Source organism: Lontra canadensis, unplaced genomic scaffold (genome assembly GCF_010015895.1).
Source record: "Lontra canadensis isolate GAN:19392208 unplaced genomic scaffold, GSC_riverotter_1.0 scaffold72, whole genome shotgun sequence".
NCBI lineage: Eukaryota > Metazoa > Chordata > Mammalia > Carnivora > Mustelidae > Lontra > Lontra canadensis.
The window spans coordinates 1,305,781-1,317,634 of NW_022631066.1; positions in this window are offsets into that span (position 1 = coordinate 1,305,781).

Below are 11,854 nucleotides of genomic sequence, written 5' to 3' on the forward strand. Positions count from 1 at the left end.
GTAGGGACCAGATTGGATTGCTCCCTGTGGGAGAGCTCTGGGTGATCGGGGCTGGAGAGGGGCTCAGAGACCCATTAGCTCTTCCCTCTTCTTACAAAATTTGAATGGGGTGTAGAGAGAAAGTGACCAACAGGCCAGGTTTGCCCAGAACTTTGGGTGGTCCCAGGATGCAGAAATTTCCTTTAAAAAAAAAAAAAAGATTTTATTTAATTTGGGGGGGTTAGCATGAGCAGAGGCAGGGGAGGGAAGGGGCAGAGGGAGAGGGAGAAGCAGACTTCTCACTGAGCAGGGATCCTGACCTGGGGCTCGATCCCAAGATCCTGGGATCATGACCTGAGTCAAAGGCAGGCGCTTAATGGACTGAGCCACCAGGCACCCCTGGATGCGGAAATGTCTATGCTAAAACCAGGAAAATCCTGAGAAATCTAGGTGCAGGTGGTCACCCTGGTATGGCGGCCAAAGCGGAGCCCCACAAACAGACTAGCAGGCAAAGCCACGAGGCAGCAAGAGAAAGGGATGGGGGAAGGGAAGGCGAGAAAGGGGGGCAGTGGGAAGCAGGAGGAGAGAGAGGGTGTGAGCCAGGGAGCAGCAGCAGCAGTAGAGAAAGAAGCTGGCAGGGATGGAGCAGAGGGATGAGGGACAAGGACAGATTTCTGTTTGTTTCACAGAGTGAACACAGCTCTATCCTCAATGTCGAAAGACTATGTCCAGCTGGTCAAGAGGTCTGGGAAAGCCATTTCCTAATCTTCCTGTTTCCTCAGATACAGAATAACCCAACCTATGGGTAGGTCTCTTCCTCCTCATCTGAGGGGGTCATGGCCTGGGGCAAGCAGGACACTCAAGTGGGGAGTTTACAGAATCCCTTCTGAGAAAATTAATAAATATGGTTTGGTTCATTTTCAAAACACAATGCTCTCCGTCCTACCCTTTTCAAGATTTATACTAAATAGTTCACAACTGCCTTTGGGTGCAGGTTTTTGCAGCGAAACGATTTATTTCAAGAAGTTCCAAAAATTCTAGAGGTAAATTAACGTAGACTAGATTCCGGAAAAGAAAAAAACCCAAGGAAAAGGAAACTGAAAATTACCTTGTTCAGATCATTGTTTCTCAAACATCAGCAATCTGTTTTCTGTTATTAAGTTGTTACATTTTATGCTAGTATTGACAATATTGACTCCTTAAAAAAATTAAGCTTTTTCTCCTTAATAATATTGTTGAAATTATGGGTTTGATAAAACAACCATATAGTTTCAGGCTTTTCTTACAATACATGAAATACGTATCTTTTTAAAAAAGTAAAATATTGGGGCGCCTGGGTGGCTCAGTGGGTTAAGCCTCTGCCTTCAGCTCAGGTCATGGTCCCAGGGTCCTGGGATCGAGTCCCACATAGGGCTCTCTGCTCAGCAGGAAGCCTGCTTCCTCCTCTCTCTCTCTCTCTGCCTACTTGTGATCTCTGCCTGTCAAATAAATAAATTAATTAATTTAAAAAAAGTAAAATATTTTATTCTTGTCATTGCTTTATTTTTTTTAAGGTTTTATTTATTTATTTGACAGAGAGAGACACAGTGAGAGTGGGAACACAAGCAGGGGGAGTGGGAGAGGGAGAAGCAGGCTTCCCGCTGAGTAGGGAGTCCGACGCGGGGCTGGATTGGGATCATGACCTGAGCCCAAGGCAGACGCCTAACGACTGAGCCACCCAGGAGTCCTTGTCACTGCTTTATAAGACACTGTAGCATGAGGGTATTGGTTTAGTGTTGGTAACCAATCCCTCCATCCCGTAATTCACTCATCCCTTTCTTTAAAAAAAGAAAAAAAAAAAAAGGTACTGAGCATAGGGGAGCCTGGCTGGCTCAGTTCGGGGAGTGTGTGACTCTTGATCTCATGGTGGTGAGTTCGAGTCCTAGGTTGAGTGCAGACACACTTAAAAACAAAATCTTTAAAAAAAAAAAAGTAATTGAGCACTTCTCTGCCAGGGGGCGATGCTAAGGATGCTGGCATTAAAAAGACAAGCCCCAGCCATGTGAACGTTCATCACACCACAGCAGTATTTACTGGCTTATGCATGAGCCCCTCCCATGAGTTTAAGAAGTCACAAAGGATAAGACTAGCTTTGGTCACTTTGGAACCCCAACCCCTACCACAGCCCTGCATGCACTGAGATGCCAAGAAAATGGGTTTTTTTGCCTGGTGGCATCAATGAAGGAACGATGAAACCATGTAGACTAAGAAGAGAATGTCTATGTTCACTTAATCAAAGAAAGAAGAGTAGAGCCCTAGCAGAGATAAACAGAAAGCAGGGAAAGAGGAGCTGCCACATCGGTTAAGAACAGGAAAGTTTGGGAGAAAAAGTAACGTGTGGTCTCAAAGCGGGAGCAGAGTTTCACCAGGCGCATCACTGGGGAAAGAGCATTTCAACCCAAGGAACTTCTGCAGTGGCCATTGCCTCGAGAGAGTATGAGTGCGGGTGTGTGGTCAGGAGTATGGGGAATGATGGGTGGTGGCAAATAACGGCAGAAAGTAAAGACATTTAAAAAATATTAAGGATGGGGGGGCGCCTGGGTGGCTCAGTCAGTTGGCATCTGCGTTTGGCTCAGGTCACGATCCCAAGGTCCTGGGATCGAGCCCCGGGTTGGGATCCCTGCTCGGTGGAGGGCCTGCTTCTCCCTCTGTGTGCAGTCTTTCATCTCTCACTCTGTCCCTCAAATAAATAGGTAAAATCTTTAAAAAAAAAATTAATGATGGCCATCGGGAGTGGCAGAAGATGGATAAAATATGTAAGGACCAGTTTGGAGGGTTGTTGCATTTCAAATGAGAAGTTGAAATTGTATCCAGTAGGCGATGGGGAATGAATGGGCCAAATCTGTACTTTAGAAAAGTGATTCTGTTGGCCTGATATTGGTGCACTGAACTGGGGGGGTGGGGCAGGGGGAGAGCTGGAGGGGAACAGCCACGCAGTTGGTGAGAAGCTGTGATACACGCACTGTATTTCACGGTGTGTGTCTGCTGGGAGCCATGGTCAGTGCGCCTCTGTTACCCCCTCCTGCCTTCCCCATGTATTTGCCCTGAAGCCTGCCACCCAGGTTGAAATAGTCTCCCAAGTTCAAGTTTATCCACTACAAACAAGTCTGAGTCACTTCTGGGCAGAAATCACGTGGATGGTCAAAACAGCATCTATGTGTATCCAATAAGAGGAAAAAACAAACAACATCACATGTGGCCCGGTAAGCTAAAAATCAAAAGAAAACAACACAGAGGCAGGCAGCTGGGAATTAACAGCATTCAGGTTCTCAGTCCACGCAGAAACCACCTCGTGTCTGCTCTCGAGCTGTGTAATCTTGGATGAGTGGTGATTTAAGCTCTCTGGGCCCTGGGGGTTCTCATGTGTGAAATGAAGGCTCCAGGCTACAGACCCCCAGACACTCTTCTCAATTATAATATTCTGTCTCGGTTCTTCTAGAGCTTTTCAGAGAAGCCAGGTTCATACAGGTAAGGCAGGGGAACCCAGGCTGGGGACTGTTCCCTCCCCAAAGAGCGCTGCCATCCCCTATCCCAACCTCACTAACGGAAGGGAAAGGAGGGTTACCTGTGTTTATTCTGTGTTCTTCCTTCATACAAATCCTGACTGCACAGACAAGGCTATAGCTTCAAGGTCAGGAGAAGACCATGGTCCAGCCGCCCTGAGCTGCTACGATTTCTCAATGTCGGTGTGGAGGGAGCACGGAAGCTGGAGTCCACGCCCGAATCCCGCCTCACTGCTTACCTGCTGTGCCACCTGGGGCAGGCTACCTTAGTTTTCCTACCTATACAATGGAAATCAGAATAATACTTTATCTCTTAGGGTTGCTTGGAGGAGTAAAGGAAGACATGCCCGACATGCTGTCAAGTGCCACGTAAGTGTGGTGAGTGAGTGAACAATGTAACAGGACAGGGCGTTCTAGCCGTGTCGGTCACCATGTGAGCACCCGCCCCCTACTATCCCAACGTGGGTCATGATCTCTACAGGGTCCAGACATGCGATTAAAGCTGTGGGACGTAAGTTGCTGGTGCCATGTCTGACAGACAAGCAAGACCCCTTAGCATTCATCAGTTCACGCCCACACGGTAGCATGTCCTCTCCACTGCTCAGGCTATTTCTTTTGGCACTTTTATTCAGTGCTCTACACGAAAATAAAATGCAACGGGGTGCCTGGGTGGCTCAGTGGATTGAGCCTCTGCCTTCGGCTCAGGTCGTGATCTCAGGGTCCTGGGATCGAGCCCCGCATTGGGCTCTCTGCTCGGCAGGGATCTTGCTTCCCTTCCTCTCTCTGCCTGCCTCTCTAACTACTTGTGGTCTCTCTCTGTCAAATGAATAAATAAAATCTTAAAAAAAAAGAAGGAAAAGAAAATGCAGTGACCGCAGTCATCTAAACAGAAAGGATCTGGATGAGGCACGGTCAGCAGCCTGAAGTTTGCAAGACTGGTTGGGAAAGTTAGAACGTGGAGAAACTTAGCTCTAGTGCAGGAAGCGTCGGCTAGGGAAGATCTTGCTCCTTCAGAAAGACGGGGTGGGGGGTGGGCCCCACTTTCATCCCACCAGTAACATTTCATGAATGAGTGAATGAATGAATGAACCTTTGTGACCGAAGTATTTCTACTCTACGTGGAGGTGAAAATCCAACTGACACAACACCCAAAGGGAATTAATTAGTTAGAGAATGTTACACAGCTGAGGCATGGAGGGAGGGACGAGAAGGAAGCCTCTGGAATCTGATAAGCATTTTACAGTCAATACAGATTCATAACATGTCTCCTCAGGGATCTGGTCTCCTCTGGGCCCTGGTTTTATGAAGGAGAAAATGAAAAGCAAGACAGCCTAGAGAAGGAGATGTATGTGTCTGGACGACCCTTGAACAGGTCCACAAACCAGTTCAGGGGTCCCACAAGACACTAGCAGGGACATGTGAAGACGGATGATGGCGTGATGGGGGAGGTGGCTAGATAGATGACAGCATTCGACGCTAGATCGATTGTTGATAGATGACCCATGAATTCGACGCTCAGAAAGCTTGAACTTGATCCTGTGAGCATGGTGGAGCCATGCACAGGATACAACAGCAAGGATATGGTCGCATTTGTGTTTTAAATTAACTGGGTGGAAACTGGATTTGAAAGAAGCAGGAAGGGGAGCCTGGGTGGCTCAGTGGGTTAAAGCCTCTGCCTTCGGCTCAGGTCATGATCCCAGGGTCCTGGGATTGAGCCTGCTTCCTCCCTTCTCTCTCTCTGCCTGCCTCTCTGCCTACTTGTGATCTGTCAAATAAATAAATAAAATCTTAAAAAAAAAAAAAAGAAAGAAGAAAAAAGAAAAAAGAAGCAGGAAAAGGGACTACACTCAAATGTCCTTTGTCATGGTTCAGGAAAAGAGATGTGAGAGTCTGAACTAAGGAGTTAGGGAAGACTAAAAGATGAGGTGGATTTGAGAAATGCTCAGGAGGTAAGATCGGAATGCTGTGTGGATTCGTAGAATTCACAGATTCGTGGCAGAAGTTGGAAAGATGACCCCACACAGCTAACAGCCTCAGATGACACATCAACGACATCCCGGCGAGGTTTTTACGTGGACGTGGTTTGGTCAGTCCTACACCAACTATTTCCCAAACAACTTCGTTGCCCGCATACGTTACTGTTGGCATGTTCTTTCAGTGTCAGGAATGGCCCCGCACATTCTAGGAAAACGAAAGGAAGTTAATGTTTTGCCAAGTTCCTCTTTTTTCCATAAAGTTAGGAATGCATGGCTCTAGGCCCACGGCATTCATTTTGTACGATATGCCATGACGGATTACTGCGTGCGAAACTGTAAAGACTCGTCAAGAAGCCCACTGACCATTTATCAAAGAGACTCTATACGTAGGGGCAATAAAGCAGAGATACGGCAGGAAAACTAAGACTGTATTACCTGTGTAGACCTTTTACAGTTCTAAAATGCCTGCGCCTAGCCATGTGCTCAATTAGCCTTGGGTACAATGTCTAGAAGTCCTTGGTTTAACTCTAAATCATCATGAAATACATTATGTTTTAGGTGTTATGCCCAGCGCCCATCCTGCAGTCGGCACTCTAGGAACTTCTGTTAGTAAATGAGTGAAAGTAAAGGTAACCACCAGCAGATGCAGTCCTGCTGGGGGGAAGGGGAGGGAGACAGAGGGGGTGCCGGTGGAGATGGTAGGGTGGGGGAGGAGGGGGGAAATCCGGCCCTAGAGCATGCTCAAGAAGCAAGAGGCCACAGCGTTCCCCATCTCTTTCCTGGACCCAAGTGCCTCTCAGTTTGGGTTTAGGACCGACCTGCACCTGCACTGCCCCCTTCTTGGGTCTTAATTACTTCGCTTACTCAGAGTCAAAGCAACAGCGCGGTCCCAGGGGAGGGCACAGCTGAAGTAGGACTCGAATCCCTGTTTAGGCGTTCGGCCACTAGAGGGCGAGAGAGTCAAAAGCCTGTTTCCGAACGTCAGTGCCGCTCCGCAGGGGGGAATTTCATGCTTCCTAGGGTGGCATCTGTAACATTCCCTTTTACTAACAGTCCCCAGGGCTTGGCACAGAAGGACCTGTAGTACAATTTCACCCTGAAAAACTGGAAATATCCACTTTTGGCCACGCTTTTCTTTTTCCCTTTTTTTTCCCCCCCCATAATAATAATTTAAAAATGAAGACAGGAAACAATGAGGCAAATTTCCCAAGACTGACCAAGCAGGACTTGGTGAGGCCACCACCTTGAGCTGGCAACACCTGTACAGTCGCTGCCAGGTGTGCAGCTCAGAGCAGCCGGGAGGTCAGCCCGAGGCCCCATGTGCCAAGTAAGATACAAGTTAAATTCGAGTTGCAGATAAATAATGAATAATTTTTTAAATACAAACCTGGGCTCTCTGCTTAGCGGGGAGTCTGCTTCTCCCTCTCACTCTCCCTCTGTACTCTCTCTCTCTAATAAAAACAAAAACAAACAAACAAAAACACAGAGAGGTTGCCTGTGCTAAGGACCAAGTGAGCTCGACATGCTCCATCTGAGAGCTCAACAGGAGAAGATGAAAGGCCAGGATGGCAGGGAAGTTTCCAGAAGGGTTGGCAAGTTATTTGTAGTCTCCTTGGAGATGATTTTTAACAAAAACAAATAACACTCCTTCTTTCCGTCCTTCAGAAACATTTGTTGAGCGTCTCCCGTGTCCCAGGTCAACTAAGGAATGATGCAGGTCAAGCATGAAATGTCCACAGTTTCATTGTAATTGCTCACAACAAATGATCGAGTTGGCGGGGGCAGGGTGGGGGCACTCATTTCCCATTGCCTGACCTTCCGGAAGGACAGATTTCCCCCCAAACCTTTCTGCCCCTCCCCTTAGCCTTTCCAAGAGAGACACAGTCTAACTCACTCGCTCTCTCGCTCTCTCTCTGGGCCCCCAGGTTGAGAGGCCTGTAATGGTCCACATGTGTTTGGAACAAGTAAGAAAGTTAGCCTAGGGTTGCCTGGGTGGCTCAGTTGGTTAAGCATCTGCCTTTGGCTCAGGTCATGATCCCAGGATCCTGGGATGGGGGGAGCCTCAGGTGTTATTGGCTCCCTGCTTATTAGTGCAAGGCCTGCTTCTCCCTCTCCCTTTGGCCCTTCCTCCACTCATGTTCTCTCTTTAGTAATAGAATCCTGGAAGGAAAGAAGGAAGGAAGGAAGGAAGGAAGGAAGGAAGGAAGGAAGGAACTTAGTACCCCACTGTTCCCCTGACCCTAAATTGTATTTTAGTATTGACTTTAACAAGTAACCAAACTGATGTTTTAATCTCTTTCTTTGTCTTTACTTTACCTCTTAATTTGCTCAGAACTTGGATAGGGAAAGTGGTATTATATCTGGGGCCAACCCATCTCCTGGTACGTGGGGATCATTGTTCTAAATTCTTTATATATTTATTTCTCACTACATCTGTAGGAAGAGGGTTCCATTATTATTACCATACTATTTTGCAAATGAGAAAACATACATTCATTAGCTCGGCAAAGGTCACCCACTTGAGGAGGAGAGAAGCCGGAATTCAAACCCACTGGAGGGCTGTCAGCCCGGAAACTACCTCCAGGCTCTGCTGCCTCTACGAGGCTTTCCTCTGTGGTATAATCCTCTCATGCTTTTCTAACCGAGTTATTTTAAATTTTCTTTAAATCAACAAACCAAAGTCCATGTGTGTGACTGTTCTTTTTGTTAAATGAACTCTGAAGGAGAAAACACCACGACGAAAACCAGTGCCCTCGCAGAGAGCTGAGAGCTGAGATCTGCTCTAACAGCTCAAATGTTAAGAATCGAACACTTTTTCTCATTTGCTGTTGACACAGACAGAGCTATCCGGATTAGCGCACCTAGCGACTCACTTATTTCTTCAAGGATAGACAATTTAAGCCATCGTTCTTGTTCAGGTTAGATAGCTACAATTTAGAGAATTCTCCCCTTCCAGCTAAAGGAAGACAAGCATTATGTGACCTGGCCACGGAGAAGAAAAAGTCCCCCAAAACCGTGTTTCTAACTCAGCAGGACAGATGGCAAAGCATGGGACAGCAAAGACCCCACTGTCCCCCCTAGGACTTGGCATTTGAATCATTTGGACCCCGGCATAAAATCTGGTTATCAGACACCGACTGCTTTACGGCAAATGTTCTCCCCATCAAAGGATTCCGATAAAACCAGAGCTATTAAGATTTGTCTGAGCCAAATAAAAAGTTACCCGAGGGGAGTTTTGAAGCCAGAACTTTTTAGCCACTTTCAATAGAAGCTTCCATGTTCTTGCTGTAAGCATTGCCCTGCCATTGTTCATGCCACTTTTGGTCATGAACCCAGAACAACCCCACTGGACCTTATGCTTTTCTCCAGTCCATTAGAGATCTTGCTAGTCCTAATCTGGGTGTGACCTTTAGCTCTGGGTTGGAGGACCCTAGCACGGCCCCCATGTCATCTGTCTGAAATGTGCTTCTTTTAGAAGTCTGGGCCCTGAACGAGGGGGATGTGGAGCGTTTGACCTTGTGGGAATAGCTTTGGAAAATGAGGTAACAATGATTATTTCATGCCCTGGACTTTCTCAACTGGATTTGTTTTGCAGGAATTGGAAAACCATAAATACTTCTCCTGGTTGGAGAACTTTCTTATTCTGCCATTAAATGTTTCTCACTCTTGGGACGCCTCAGTCGGTTAAGCCGCTGCCTTCGGCTCAGGTCATGATCCCAGGGTCCTGGGATCGAATCCTTGCTCGGCAGGGAGCCTGCTTCTCTCTCCGCCTCTGCCTGCCATTCTGCCTGCTTGTGCGCTCTCTCTCTCTCTGACAAATAAATACATAAATAAAATCTTTAGATGTTTCTTACTCTTGCCTAAGCCAAGCCAATCGGTAAGAATGCGGGTCTTTAAGTCACAATCAACAGAGCAAAACTGTGCTTTGAAAACATAGACTCTGTGGTGTAAGGTTGCTTGATAACTTTTTAAGAGGACAGTGTGACAAACTACTTCCTTGTTCCCCTTTTCCAGCCATGAAATTGTGTTCATCAGAGCATGTAAGTCATATAGATTATACATTGTTTTCTTATAGATGCTATCCATATGGTAGCTAATTGGAGAGTTCTGGCTGGCATTTCCTGGAGTAGATGCCAAAGGATGGGAAGATGTTAAGAAAATAAGTAGTCAGCAGCCTGCCTACCCTTAAACATGACATTCTCAATGGCTTGTTCTAATTCTGGAATTCCTAGATAGCACTGGGCTCTCCTAGGACATATGGAGGAATGGGGAAATCTGTGGGTAGGAGAAACTTCTGGGCTCCTTATGTTTGTCAACCAGAGCAATCCTGCTATGGGAAAGCTGGAAAGCTAACTTTTAAAGCTCAGTGGAAGCCCAAGGCTGTTTACCATTCTACTCTGAAGTAGGTGGTTCAGCGCCCCACATGCACGAAGCTATCGGGGAAATTCAGGCTTTAGAAGGAAGGGTGAGAAATGACTACAGCACAGACTTGTAGGCCAAACCTTCCTCCTCTGACTATTTTACTATTTCTGGGTGGGAATGTATGTGCATTGTGTGTGTGGGGGGGGGTGGGGGATGGGACAAGATTGTTAATTGTTACATTCACTGAGGGAATTAAGGAGTTTCACACAAAGGCAGTTTCTTATTGTCTAGAGCTGCTACCTAGATTTTGGGTCACATTTTCAAAGTATTTTTTTTTAAGATTTTATGTATTTATTTGACAGAGAGAGAGATCACAAATAGGCAGAGAGGCAGGCAGAGAGAGTGTGGGAAGCAGGCTCCCTGCTGAGCAGAGAGCCCAATGTGGGGCTCGATCCCAGGACCCTGAGATGATGACCTGAGCTGAAGGCAGAGTCTTAACTCACTGAGCCACCTAGGCGCCCCCAAAGTATTTTCAACCAAATGTTTTGGGTTCATCCTACCATCTCTCTATTCCTTCAGTCAACCATTTAGTAGTAAGAACATCGTCATTTAATGAGGACATACTTTGTCTCAGGATCTAGGTTGAACATTTCCATACACGGCATCATGTATCCACTGAAGTAGTATTCTTATCATCCCCATACAACAAAGGAGGGAAATGAAGCCTTGACGAGTCAGTGGACAAGCCCACAGGCACACAAACGTCAAGGGTGGTGCCAGAGTTTGTAACCAGGCAGTTTGATTACACAGCCTGTGCTCCCAGACTGTCCGCTGGACTTCCTCACGGAGGCTCCAGAAAAATGTCTGGTTTCCTTGAGGCTGGAGGGGATGGCCAGAAACACCTATTTCAAGGGCTGAGTATTGGCAATCACTGTATAAACACACATTACAGTGGATTCCTTAAGGCCTCACCTTGATCTTTCCTTCAGTACGAAGAAAAATGACATCTTAGCTAGAATGCACCAAGAATAAGCTAAGACAGGCAGTGGCCTATTGGCCATGGAGACAAGATCTCCCAACTTCAGTTCCAGTCAATTCTACGAACTATTATGTAACGACATATAGGCATCAGGCACCACGGCAGACAGGAAGAGATTCAGAGGTGCTAATGAGGGGCCCTTTTAAACTTGTGGCTTATTCAAGGCAGGATCCCTGCTGGCATGCTGGGAAGACCTGAAACAGTATTATGGCTTATCTCTCTGAGGTTCAGTTTTACTCAGAGATTGGAGTTAAGGTGGGAGAATTAAGCTAAGTAATGATAGCTAAGTAATTTAGACCACTTGCCACAAATATTTAACACAAACACAGAAATCATGGAGCTGAACAAAAATATTGCCTTCTTTTAAAGATAGAACACTGGACTTCAAAGAAATTGCATGCATGGGGTCAACCCCCTCAGGGTGACCCCCTTAAATTCCCAGGGTTCCTTGTTCCCTCTTCTGTGTTGATAACAGGCTGCTTCACAATGAGATGGGGACAGGGTCAAAGCAAAGAACGTATTAGTGAAAGGAGATAGACACCTAGACAGTGGTATTTTCTAGAAACTGAGAAAGAAAACATTATTTAGGAGGCAGGGCAGATGGTGGAACTGTGAGGAGCCTACTTACGGTGAGTCAGTCAGGGCACACAAGTTATGTGAACAAATGTCAAAAAGGAAAAAAAGGAGAGACAGAAACTTGATGAACCTATGATGCTGTGACAAGGAGGAAAGCTCAGGTTAAGGAACATCGAGTGAAAGATTGGATCCCTAATCACACCTTCAGAAATCACTTATGAACAGATCCTAAAGACATGAGCTGGGCTGGTGGGTCAGGGAGGTGATGAAAGTTTCAAAGGCACCTAGATAAAACCAGCTTAGATATGAGGCAATGTTGGAAGAGGAAAAGAGAGACAACGTTGGAACCATAATATGAGTCAGAGAGTGTAGAGCTGGGG